This window comes from Euprymna scolopes, chromosome 24, assembly GCF_053919585.1.
Source record: "Euprymna scolopes isolate OS-2025 chromosome 24, ASM5391958v1, whole genome shotgun sequence".
Classification (NCBI taxonomy): Eukaryota; Metazoa; Mollusca; class Cephalopoda; order Sepiida; family Sepiolidae; genus Euprymna; species Euprymna scolopes.
The window spans coordinates 90925339-90939315 of record NC_136505.1 but is presented as its reverse complement, the minus strand read 5'-3'; the positions used below and the strand labels follow the sequence as shown (position 1 = coordinate 90939315).

At 35.8% G+C, this 13977-nt stretch overlaps 2 protein-coding genes across 27 annotated transcripts in view; one reads left to right on the top strand and one right to left on the bottom strand.

Annotated features, from left to right (window-relative positions):
- LOC145246842 (uncharacterized) overlaps positions 1-11020 on the bottom strand; it is a 323121-nt gene extending 312101 nt beyond the window's left edge. For 10 of the 20 annotated variants that reach the window (XR_013863182.1, XR_013863187.1, XR_013863183.1 and 7 more), the window contains exon 1: positions 9749-11019. The gene's annotated coding sequence lies outside the window, so the exon portion shown is untranslated. Of the gene's footprint in view, positions 1-9748 lie in introns of all 20 variants that reach the window. The other 10 variants (XR_013863180.1, XR_013863181.1, XR_013863193.1 and 7 more) reach the window with 8 other exon arrangements.
- The window catches only part of LOC145246840 (adenosylhomocysteinase-like 1), a 736073-nt gene that overhangs the window by 407074 nt on the left and 315022 nt on the right, over positions 1-13977 (top strand). The gene's annotated exons all lie outside the window — the stretch shown is intronic.

Genomic DNA, 13977 nt, shown 5'->3' with positions numbered 1-13977 from the left:
GGTGAAAATGATTAATATCCTTAGTATTGCAGGTTTGTTCCAAACGGAACTTCATGTCGACCTGGGCAATGCTGGGTACCCATGTTATTAATATAACATAGTACCTTTCATTGTGCGTACGTACGCCTGTCACGATTTTCAGATTATAAATTATTCGATCAGGAGATTCTATTTATTAAAAAAGAGTATAGAAGGGGGATAACATACCACGAACATTACATGTGTAGATATGCTAATTTAATGTCAGTAGTATGTTATCACCTATTCTCCCTTTTAATAAATGGGATCTCCCTATCACCGAAGATGCAATTAAAAAAAATTTATGTAACTTTTGGGCCGTACATGAAACTAAAATATACCTTTTTGGTCTTGTGGCTAGAATCCAAGGGTAGTATTCCCTCCGTCTAAAGATTTGTGGAATTTCCGTTCGTTCCGGGCGTCCATACAATTTAAATATGTCACAGACTCTTATAAGGATATTGGAGATAAACCGTAATAACCAGATATATTCTAACACTACATTAAATAGATAGATACAGGTCCTACTAGTTATTTTTGTTACAACTAAATATACTTTATAGAAAGTTATAAATTATGATTATATACATTATGATTATATACATTTTTATGATATATTTAACATAAATAGCTAGTCATTGGAATAGTTTCGATAACTTGATAAGTAACCTCTTTTTATCAATTTTCCCTACACTTTATTTACTGCGGAACTTGACTCAAACAGGAAATGGGATCAAGGAACAAATAGCGTTCACTTCCTCATTTTAATTACTACCTCTCCTCCTTTTTTGAGTTCGTCCATTTACTCTTTGTGTCTACCTTTCTATTGAAATGCTTTCTCTCGTCTCCTTTTTTAATGTTATCTGTTTTTTTTCCTTTGTAATTTTCACAGTGATTATTGAATAAAATTGATAACATCAGGATATAAGCTTTTCTCTTTAATTGCCGGTAGATAGTTACATTTGTTCTCGGGCAACGCCCGGTAGCTATACTAGTTAGTCATAATCTAACTGACAAAACTAAGCTTGTGCTCAACTATTCTGCGGAAATACAATGCATAATTTATCTTTTAGTTCAGCTCGAGTGGATTTTTACAAATGAATCTTTTCATCATTCTTTCATTTTTATATCTGATCTATAAAGAGATCGCGATTATTTCCAACACTTATAAAAGTACACTTCATTGCTGCTTTCTCACATACCGACTTATATAATCCACCTATAAGCAACATTTTCTCTCTGTCTGTCCATATTTTCAATTTTTCCAAGGGAGATAATTACATGAAAACCTCAAGCATCAAATGGGTGTTTTTTTTTTGGGGGGGGGGTACGATATATTTTTTTTTGCGAAAACTTAACTACACAATTAAATTTCGATTTTTATAATAGAGGAATATTTGTTTTGGAATAAGATTATTGAGTCACTAATAAAATTAATGTAATGTTCACTATTTTAAGAATAAACCCGGGATGAACTCCAAGAAGGTGAGTTCCACCTACCTTGCTAGAAAATTACTCACACATGAGAGCATTCTGTACATCTACAAAACCACAATTCGCTCATGCATGGAGTATTGTTGATGTTGTGAAGAACAAATACTACACATTGAAATATTTATTTGCACAAAAATATTAAAAAGAGTATAAGTTGAACAAATTAGGCACAAGGCCAATCGAAAGGTGTGATAATGGGTGTCGTTAGTCATCCATGGTCACAAATACTTAAAATTGTCTATCCTACTCTTAACTAGAAATATCTCAATCACCACAAATCCCAGGGGTTGTCCTACTTAAGTTAAACCCAGATTTGAAAACATTTTATTGAGCCATAAATACATACAGAGATTTCATCTTTGATCTTAACCAAAATGCCAATTTATTTAGTCAAAATAAAATTACAAAATTTCTATTTAACTTAGGCATTATGCCCTGTATGATTTTGGGGATTGAGGGAGGGGTCGAATATCATTTTTTGACAACAAAACCTTTTCATAACTCTTAGCTAGATACTTTCACCAAAATAGAAGCCATAAAAACAATGTTTTTTTGTGACTAGGCATTTTTAAATGAATGATAAAAAAAATAAAATGATTTTTTTTTTTTATTTATCCATGCCAATAATATTGCGGGATCTGCGTTCACACTTGACATTTATAAAAAAAGACATACATTTTATTTTTAATCCTACCAATAATATTGGAGAATCTGCAACAAACTGTCCAGGGACCAAAAACCTAGTCCTCTTATAATATAAGCAGCATTTTCTCTGTTTGTCTGTATGTCTGTCTGTATTTTGAATTTTTTTTTCAATGGAGATAAAGTTCAAAACTAGCTTTGAAACCTAGTAGGTGATGCTTTTTTTCTTCCTTGCAACCTCTTTCCCACGGAAGAGACATTGCAAGCCTTTTTCTGCTCTATTTTTATTTTCATGGCAAGTGCTCGTCTAAGCTCCAATCTATGCCCCCCCCCTTGCCAAAAAAACACTATAATGACCATCAACAGTTGCCTCCCACTCTCTATCTGTGCTTAAATCTAAATGCAAATTTCATGAACAGAGCATCTCTCCTAGAACTACTCGCCTGTGGAACACGGTTCTGGCTAGCCTGCTTTCCTTAAAAATCATTTTTCTTTATAAAAATAAAACTACGTGATCAATTCATCTGATTTTTGACATACAATGCTTTCTTTCCATAATGGATACGTACATCATACAGATTTTTCTTTATTTTTAAATAAGGGGTAGATTGTAGACAAACACCAATTATTCTATAGGTGTTTTGGGAGGGTGGAGTGTACCATATATTTTTCTTGTGAAAACTTTAACTTAACTACACAATAAAATTTCCATTTTTATAATATAGGAATATTTGTTTTGAAATAAATTTTTGAATCTAATCACTAATAATATTAATGTAATATTGATTATTTTAAGAATAAACCCGGGATGAACTCAAAGAAGGCGAGTTCCCCCGAACTTTCTGGAAAATTACTCACACCTGAGAGTATCCTGTACCTCTACAAAACCACCATTCACTAATGCATAGAGTATTATTGCCACATCTGTGCTGGTGCATCCACCGGTAGTCTCTCTCAATAGGTTCTGCACTATCAACCAAGCTAAAATTTCTGTCCCATTGCAGTAATATTGCATCCCTGTATCTGCTTTACAAGTACTTTAATATTATGATCTCTGATGAACTCAAAACACTTGTATCCCCTTAAGACATTCAAATCTGTCTCGCATCAAAATCGTATCCCTTCACTGTAGATGTTCATAAATGCTGGGAAGCCTTCTATTCTAATAGCTTCTTCCTTTGAACTGTTAGAATTTGGAATTCCCGCTCTGTTCCCTGCTTCCTTGACTGTATTAGTATGCAGAAATTTAATATTTATGTGAACAGACATCTCGCTCTTCTCTTCTCTTCATTCTTGACATGGTCCTAAATGTTAGACTCCTACGTCCAAATGGCAATATGGCTTGTTTCGGGCAAACGAGTGGGAAAAAATAAATAAATAAAAATAAAACAATGAGTTTAAAATTTGATTTTTTAGTTTTAGTCGTATGGTTGATTATCTTGTGGATATAACAATTAACATTATCTTGTTTAGATAACTAACAGGGATACCTGAGTCTTTTTATTTTCTTCTTTCAAAAAAAAAAAAAAAAAAAAAAAAGAACCATGCTATGTTTCCCCCCCCCTTTTTTTTTTTTTTCAAATTATTGTTTTTAATAGGATTTTACATGTTAAATTTTATCATAACTAATGTTGGGACGATTAATCAGAATCTTTAAAATCGGAACTTTTGGGGGTATCGAAATCTGAAAAATGTATGCCTATTTTCCGATACCAAAACGATTCCTTTTAATTATATTTTATTTGATTTTGTTTTTTTAATTTCTCTCTGCTAGTAGTAATAATAAAATAATAAATATGTATTAATTTGAAAATTTATCGATTAAAACTAAAATCGATAGATCATTCCCCCTTATAAGTGTGATTTTATGTTTGAGAAAATATATGTACATTTAATGTTTTTGCTGTAATCAGGACAAAATAATCATTTTATAGTTAAATGCTTAGAGATTTATCAAGAATCGGAATCGGGAATTGTATCAGAATGGGGGAAAAAATATTGGAATCGTCCCATGACTAATTATAACATTATTAACTGAACCAAATTATTAATAAAAATATGACTAATTGATTCATGTTTTAATCTCTCTACAAATCCACAGAACATGTAATGTCTGAACAATAAATATACGATCATAAAATATCGTGATCAATTTCTCTCATTCTCAAGTGAGAGAGAGAGAGAGAGAGAGAGAGAGAGAGAGAGAGAGAGAGAGAGAGAGACATCTTCGCTGCAAAATAAAAAAAGCAGTTCTATTTGGTTGAAACCAAATAGGCAGAAGCAAATTTCAAACTAAATAAATCTAATCAAGTTAAATGAAAGAACATGCGTCAGCAATGACGCTTTTCATCTACTTTGCTTATAGCAGATATTTGATTCAGAGCATAATTTTCTAAAAACGGGAATAGACAAATGCTATGCTTGTTTGCCCAGGCATAAAATTGCTCAGCTAACCTTTACTCGGACATATTAAAATATTAAGTTCTATTTGATAAAATATTTGAGATCATTTGATCTGTATATACCTATTATATGTTATGTAAGAATGTAGTTATTTGTGTGTCAAAAATAATAAAAAGAGAAATGTCATTTGGTTCACCCCGCCATATACTCAGATACTAAAAATCAAACTAAATAAATAAAAAAATGTTTTAAATCTTTTCACTGAACCTTTTGATGTAACTATTAACAGTAGTTTCAAAATTATTTGAAACGGAGTTACAGTTGTTGCAAGAATTCAGAAATTATTGTTAACGCTCAAATTAGTAAAATATTGAATGATTATAAAAAAAAAAAATAATAAAATTCGCAAAAGTAACAAATAAAAAAGAAATAGTAATAGTTTTTGTTTTGGTAAAAATAAAAGGAAAATGTAATTTCAAAATAAGAGTGAAATGCCCCCTACAAAAGAATTGTTTAGCCAAAACAATCTATTCAGCTACAGGCTGTACTCATGAAAATATGAAGAATATATATATATATATATATATATATATATATATATATATATATATATATATATAACAGAAATTTGATTTTTGTAATTTAATTTAAATCCGTAAGCCCATTAACCTTGCTTCACGCCAGTCATAGAAAATTATATTTTCTCTCTAAAATTAAAAAAATGTTATTGAATAATTTTAATTTTTCTTGCCTGATGAGATCAATTATGATCGAAACAGTCTGCACATTGTAGCAAGATATGACTGTATTTACATAAAGAAAAAAAAAAAAAAACTATATATATATGCATGCATACCCGGGATTGAATGATGATCAACAAATGTTCCACATCTATATTTTTATTGTCAGCGAAATCTGTGAAATGAACTTTTTTTTTTTTTTTTTTTTAATGAAATCTATTTATTGCCTGCGATAGTCGGGGACTCGCCGTGCCTCTCCACGGTGACTTAGTCCACATTGTAGTTTACGTTGAACTGTAGAAATGATTTTATAAAATTTCTTTTATACAATGGTTTGAATTAAAGTTTAAAACGCAAAAGTCAATATCATTTGTGCTCTAAACAGAAATATTCATTTCAAACGTCTTTATTGGAGCCATTTCGATACAAAACTTATTAAAGAACACTCCCAGACATAAAAAGTATATTTGTATGAAATAAAAAAAAAATGGCCAAGCCATTATGAAGTCAATAGGGAACAAACTCTTTCGCACGCACACACACACACACACACACACACACACACACACACACACACACACACACACACACACAGTGCCTTAAGTGATAAGACGATTCCAATATTTTCCCCCGATTTCAATACAGTTACCGATTCTATTTTAAATTTCCGATTCCTATACACTATCTGATTCCGGTTTTTTAAAAAAAATCATTAAATATTTTGCTGTTTTTTTTTTTTTTGGAGGGGGGGGGGGCGGATTATCGTAAATACCTAAATAATATGTACATACATTTGCGGAAATGTAAAAATACACTTGTGAGTAGTAGGTAGTTATAGATTTTAGTTTTACAGATTAGTTTAATGAAAAATTAAACAGAGGTAAAAAATAAAACCATTAAAAGAATCGTTTTTGGCCTCGGATAAAAGGCAAAAAGTTTCTGATTCCGATATCGATTTCAATACCTGCAAAAGTTCAATTTTCCAGATTCCGATGAATCATCCTCACACACACACACACACACACACACACACACACATATATATATATATATATATATATATATATATATATATATATATATATATATATATATATATATAACAACTTATGATCTCTTTAACAACGTGGGTACTATTGTTTGTTAATGTAAATAAAACGATTCAGCAATGCGGGAAATTAATTGACTTAGTGACTAAATAATTTTCCAGCGAAGGATATTTTTATTTTTTTAAATAGTTTTAAAGAAATTTCCAAGACTACATACATATATAATTACTCTTTTTAACGATATCAATGATTTTTTTTTTTTTTTGTAAACATACTTTGATTCTTTTTAAATGCGTTGAATGTCATAAAAATCCAAACCAAACGAAAAAAAAAAAAAATCAAAGCAAACCGGTAAATATTCGAATTTATTTATTGCGGACTATTATCTTCATGTTTCTTAGTTGTTGTTTTTCACGAGGTTTCGGCCAACTATTCCTCTGGCCTTCGTCAGGTGGTAACCGCGACGGGATAGGAACTCGGAATCTCCTGACTGCATTCTCAGCAATTACTGCCATCCATAGTTGTCGTCTCACCATGTTTTGGCCAAATAAGCCTCTGGTAGGATTGAAACCGCTATCTTTAGACAGTTCTCACCTGGAACCGTAGAGATTCAATGTGTCTATCCACTGCGCCACGGGCCTCGAAGGCCAGAGGAATAGTTGGCCGAAACCTTGTGCAACAACAACTAAGAAAGATGAGTCCGCAATATAAATTGATAAATTTAGAATTGTTTTCTGCAATTTTTTTTTGAAAAAAAAAAAAAAAAATAATAATAAATAGTAATCTTTGCATCTAGACACAAAAATAAGTTTAGAACTTCTAAAATTCATACTAGAATTGTCTTCAAGGACCCGTGGCGCAGTGAATATAGTACTTGATGATATTTAGTTGTAAAAGTTAAATTCCTGGAGATGGAAGCTTACACAAAATTGTGGCAATCTAGGGTTTACGAACTAAGCCATCAGACCTTTTGTCGGAATGAGATGTGGTTCGGACAGGTATTACATACTCTTTTGAGAAGATTTATTGCCGGTCGCGTAAGGGGTTCGTACTCGTTTTTGAAGGCGACCAGACTGCCCCCTCTCGGAGGAGCTGTTTTTCCCAACATTTCCACCTTGTGCCACATTTTGCCGTTGTAAGGAGCAGTTAGACAGGGTTGCAGTTAAAAGAAAATATTTGTATGTGCATTGGGGGGGGGGGTACTTTGCTTCACGCGTTTGTGTTTGTGTGTTCGCTTCGGTCGGTTATATCACTTTGAAGAACAGTGTTGCATGTCTCGTATCGATTCGTTTTTGGTTCGAAGAGGGAACTTACCGGGTGAGGGGGGAAACAGCTAATGAAAGGATGTGTTCTCTGGTGACCCCATGTCTCCCAACCATTCCTTCGCTCTTTTCACCCCCCCCCTCTTCAACGTACTCACACCCATTCCAGCTATTTTTTCTCTTATGTTTTTTTTTTCTTTATCAACTTTTTCTTTTTCCTCTCGGATGTAGTTTTTCAATACTATTTAAAATTCCCCTCCCTTCTCTCTCGTGCATTTTAACGTTATCTTTCCCATTTCCTCTCTATCTTTCCCCCAACGATCACTTTCTCTTACTCTCTCTCATTCATTCCCTTGTCTTTTTTTAGCCTCCCTCCCTCTCTTATCGCTCTCTTCCTCTTATTTTATTTTTATTATTTCCCCTTTTCTTTCTCTTATTTTCTATTTCTTATCCCCACTATCTTACATGCTTTCTCCTTCTCTTATCCCCTCTCTGTTTTATCCCGTTATTATTATCTCTCTCCTCTCTCTCTCTCTCTCTCTCTCTCTCTCTCTCTCTCTCTTATTCCTTCTCTCTCTTATTCCTTCTCTCTCTTATTCCTTCTCTCTCTTATTCCTTCTCTCTCTTATTCCTTCTTTCTCTCTTATTCCTTCTCTCTCTCTTATCCTCCTCTCTCTCTTATCCTCCTCTCTCTCTTATCCTCCTCTCTCTCTTATCCTCCTCTCTCTCTTATCCTCCTCTCTCTCTTGTCCTCCTCTCTCTCTCTTGTCCTCCTCCTCTCTCTCTCTTGTCCTCTCTCTCTCTCTTGTCCTCCTCTCTCTCTCTTATCCTCCTCTCTCTCTTGTCCTCCTCTCTCTCTCTTGTCCTCCTCTCTCTCTCTTGTCCTCCTCTCTCTCTCTCTTATCCTCCTCTCTCTCTCTTATCCTCCTCTCTCTCTTGTCCTCCTCTCTCTATCTTGTCCTCCTCTCTCTATCTTGTCCTCCTCTCTCTATCTTGTCCTCCTCTCTCTCTCTTGTCCTCCTCTCTCTCTCTTGTTCTCCTCTCTCTCTTGTTCTCCTCTCTCTCTTGTCCTCCCCTCTCTCTCTCTTGTCCTCCCCTCTCTCTCTCTCTTGTCCTCCCCTCTCTCTCTCTTGTCCTCCCCTCTCTCTCTTATCCTCCTCTCTCTCTCTCTTATCCTCCTCTCTCTCTCTCTTATCCTCCTCTCTCTCTCTCTCTTATCCTCCTCTCTCTCTCTCTTATCCTCCTCTCTCTCTCTCTTATCCTCCTCTCTCTCTCTCTTATCCTCCTCTCTCTCTCTCTTATCCTCCTCTCTCTCTCTCTTATCCTCCTCTCTCTCTCTCTTATCCTCCTCTCTCTCTCTCTTATCCTCCTCTCTCTCTCTCTTTTCCTCCTCTCTCTCTCTCTTATCCTCCTCTCTCTCTCTCTTATCCTCCTCTCTCTCTCTCTTATCCTCCTCTCTCTCTCTCTTATCCTCCTCTCTCTCTCTCTTATCCTCCTCTCTCTCTCTCTTATCCTCCTCTCTCTCTCTCTTATCCTCCTCTCTCTCTCTCTCTCTTATCCTCCTCTCTCTCTCTCTCTCTTATCCTCCTCTCTCTCTCTCTCTCTTATCCTCCTCTCTCTCTCTCTCTCTTATCCTCTCTCTCTCATCCTCTCTCCCTTATCCTCTCTCCCTTATCCTCTCTTTCTCTCATCCTCTCTCTCTCTTATCCTCTCTCTCTCTCTTATCCTCTCTCTCTCATCCTCCTCCCTCTCTCTTATCCTCCTCCCTCTCTCTTATCCTCCTCTCTCTCTCTCCCTTATCCTCTCCTTTCTCTTATCCTCACCCTTCTTTATTATCCATTGTCTGTCTCCTATGCCGCCCTCTCTCATCCTGCTCCTCTCTCTATCTCCCTTCTCTTTCTATCTCTCTCTCTCTCTCTCTCTCTCTCTCTCTCTCTCTCTCTCTATTATCGCCCTCTTCCTTTTATTTTCTCCTCTTTTATTTTCCATGTACATTGTCTCCATCTCTTATCTTCTGTGACACACGCGTTTATTTCTGTCTTATTTTTCATTTGACACTTATTGAACTAAAGAATGAAATTTTAAAAGAAGAAATTTAAAAAGTAAATATTGAAAAAGAAAAAGTTAAATAATAACTTACCAGTTTTTTTGTTGTTGTTGTTGTTGTTGTTTTCGTTCCCTGTGTGACGTTCTTTCCGAGAGAGAGAGAGGGAGCTGCTCACAGCTAAGTCCTTTCAAATAAGAAGGAAAAAAAAGTCGTTCCTCTCTTCTTTTCTTCCTTTTCTTTCTTTGTTTTCTTTCTTTGTTTTCTTTCTCACCTATTCTTTTGCAAGAGACTTGCGTAATTGTTATCCGAAATTTGCCCATGTTCGCATGTAAAGAGTCTCTTTCCAAGAAACGAATGTAGAAACCAGTTTTCATCGTTGTTTTTTTTTTGTTTTTAATTATTATTATTGTTTGTTTGTTTTTGTGGGGGTGGGGGACGCGTTTAAAGCTTAACGGAAACATTTCAGATGAGGATTTAAAATAATTGCGAATCAGAAAACCTCGGTCCTCCCCCTCCTCCCCTTCCTCTTAAAAGAAACTGCACTTACCCTCCGCCTCCCACTTGTAAACGATGATGTGCAATGTGGTTTTTGTTTTCGCTAGGTAAACAAATAGTGTGTGTGTGTGTGTGTGTATATATATATATTTAAATGTGCAATGTGCTCGCGGTTGTTGTGTACGGAATATACATCTCGAGAAATCTCGGCTTGTCCGTCTCTGCCAACCAAGTTGTCTGATTGTAGAAAAAAAAAAAACAAAAAAAAAACTAGTGGGCAGAGCTGGAAGGATAAGGCAGGTGTGCGGAGTTGAAGGGAGGAGAGCGGCTTTCCACTTGACCTCCCTCCTTTCACTTCCTCTCTCTCCTATCCTTTCACTTCCTCTCTCTCTCCTATCCTTTCACTTCCTCTCTCTCTCCTATCCTTTCATTTCCTCTCTCTCCTATCCTTTCACTTCCTCTCTCTCCTATCCTTTCACTTCCTCTCTCTCCTATCCTTTCACTTCCTCTCTCTCCTATCCTTTCACTTCCTCTCTCTCCTATCCTTTCACTTCCTCTCTCTCCTATCCTTTCACTTCCTCTCTCTTCTATCCTTTCACTTCCTCTCTCTCCTATCCTTTCACTTCCTCTCTCTCCTATCCTTTCACTTCCTCTCTCTCCTATCCTTTCACTTCCTCTCTCTCCTATCCTTTCACTTTCTCTCTTTTATCCTTTCATGACTGCCCTTTCTCTATCTCTGCCACCTATCCCCTTTAGTTCTCCTATCCCTTCTCCTTTTTCCTATCCCTCTCCTCTTTCCTAACCACTCCTACCTCTCTAATATCTTATTCTTTCTCTTCGTCTCTCCTCTTTCTCCCCATCATCTCAATTTATCTTCGCTCCCCCTCCCCCCACTTCCCCCTCCCCCCACTTTCCCCTCTATCACCCCGCTTCAACTCTCTCTTCCTCACTTTAACTCTCTCTTCCCTTCTCTCCTTCCCTCTTTCTTTCTCTCTAGCCACTCTATCTCATTCTATCTCCCTCATTCCCTGCCTTTCTTTTCTCTTCCTTGTATACTCGTTTACTTCCTGATCTCTCCCTCTTTTCCCCATCTCTCTCCCTCTTTTTCCCCATCTCTCTCCCTCTTTTTCCCCATCTCTCTCCCTCTTTTTCCCCATCTCTCTCCCTCTTTTTCCACATCTCTCTCCCTCTTTTTCCCCATATCTCTCTTCCTCTCACTTTCCCCACGTACACAAATATTAACTAATAAAATCTTAAGACACGTTGAATGCATTTAATTATATACAAACATTCCTTTCTTCATTTTTTTTTTTAAACTTAATTTCATAACCCCTTCCCTGAAAAAAGGTCTCCACACACGAGATTAGCGTAATACATACCCTCGCGACCTACGAAATATACCATGCTGCGTTCGAATTCTCATGAATCTGTTGTCATATTTTTTCAAACTCAACGCTTCAATTTAGAACAACATATCTTTTTATTTACATTTTTTTTTAAATTTATTATTACTCTCGACTGTTTTTTTTATATATTAATTAGTCGCTGCTTACCAAGGCCAAAAGTCACTCGAGGATAAGGGTTAATGAGAGCGTCAGTTGGATGAACAATATCATGAGAGAATTGGAAATGATGGGCGAAATGTACCAAATTTGATTTCCTAAAAGGATGGATTTTTGTGTATCCTTGAAGATGACCATCTTGCCGTCAGCATCTGTAGGCAACAAAATGTCCATTCAACAAGTTTACGGCAAAGTAAACACTGTAATATATTAGCATTAGATACATTTTCAATGAATCCACATTTAATATACTCGACATCATCTTTTCTTTATTTGTTTCTTTTGCTTTTGGTCTCCCAACAAAAGGAGGATGGACCTATAAATTCACCCTTGTCCGTTCGTCCGTTCGTCCATCTTTTTGCATATATATATTTTATCCATATACTTTACGGATTGTAGCCCAAGTGAAATTACAAAATCGAAATAAATAACATTAAAATATTTTTTAAATATTAAAATATTAGTTTTTTGGATTTATTATATCATTCTTTATATATCAAATTTTGTTTTTGGTTCCCCGACAAAAGGAGGATGGACCTGCAAATTCGCTCTTGTCCATTCGTCCGTTCATTTGTCTGCAATTTTCTCAATAACTACCCCTTAGAATTTTAGAAATTTTTCACAAACATTGAACATGATCTTAATAACCCTATCCACCCCGGGTCGCATCCATCACTATCCTGGTTGATGGGAGCATACTTATAATGTACCCCTGGTCGTGTTCGTCGTTCTTGGCTCACAGGATCATAGATGCAACCCAGCAGAGCTACATTCTTAATTGTTTAGTGGTGTCACCCTCAGGGTGACCAGACTCCTACTGGTCACCAGAAAATACGGTTCTGCTGCTCAGGGCATGCGAAACGTGCATGACCCTAAGTCCTTGTGGCAACATTTTCCTCTTCGGCCGTCGCTTTGACTTTGTGCTGGATTTGGTCTGTCTCTTCCATCGTCTGGCGTCAGGGCATATCTGACATAACTGCATCTTCATTTAGGCCGGCAATCGAGAAACAAAGAAAAACTCGGGGTCATTTTCATATAAACCAAACAAAATAATTGTTTATAAATCATTTTTAAGATATTCAGGTTACACTTGTTTAAAGTCGAGTTCTTTGTGTTCCCAACAGCTTCGTGATGCAGGTGGTATAACTTAAGTTCATTTAGTTAATTTCCCAGCTAAGAAGAAGAGTTTTTTTTAACTTGGCTCTTATGGGGGTTTCTGGCCTATGCCCCACCGGGTGGGAGGCCACGGCGATCTACACTCTTTGATACTAACCAACAAAAGAAGCCGATTTAATAAAAACGCAATCGTTTTTATTAAATCGGCTTCTTCCCCCTCTGTCATTTGAAGATTACTTCTTTCTTTTTGCCTCTAAACCTCTTCTTTCTCTTTCCCATTATTTTATAGTCTTTTTCTTTTCTCTTTTCTTGTGAATTTCTCCTTTCTTTTTAGTACCCATATCTCTCTTCAATTCTCTTTTTCACTTTTTCTTTCTTTCTCTTCAACTCAATTTACTTTTCTCTCAAAGAAACTGTATTATCTCCCAAGCTAACTTATCACTGGCTTGGTGGCCTGGCACTGAAATATAACAGGTGGACCAAATGACAACATTTCCCAGACACCAAAGTAGACATTTTGAATCTAAGTTATTGTACTTATCTCCCTCAATTAATTATTTAAAATTCATTTTTACCAAACCCAACTAAAAAACGATCCCTTGTTTCAAATAACCCTATTATCAGATTTATATGTTCTTTTCATTGAAACAGATATTTCTCTGACGGATAGAATCTCATGAACATCTTTCTTTCCTTGACCAAGTGTCAGCATGCCCCCCCCCCCCACAACCATACCTCATCCTCTCTCATCTTCATCTAGCTAAACAGGATACCTGACATCGCCCAGGATCCGGTTACAATATAAGTAAAAAAAAGTAACAGAACGGATTTTCCACAAAAACTTCGGTTGCCCCCCCACCCTAGAGGTGCTTTTTGGGTTAAAATGGCTAAAATTGACACTTTTGTGCTTATTAAAAAAATTAATGCCTTGAATTTTTATAAAACTTTCTGAAAAGTTGTAACTAACTGATTTCTATATAATTTTGTTTGTCTATACTTCGCAATAACTCTTGGGTGTACCCCAGGGGCTCTTTTAGGGCTAATGAAAAACACTCCATTTTTGGGATTATTTTACCATATTTGTCCAAAATTTTCTGTGTATGTCTATTTAGCAGTTTTGTATGGTGCTGAACTCAAATTTAAGTATGT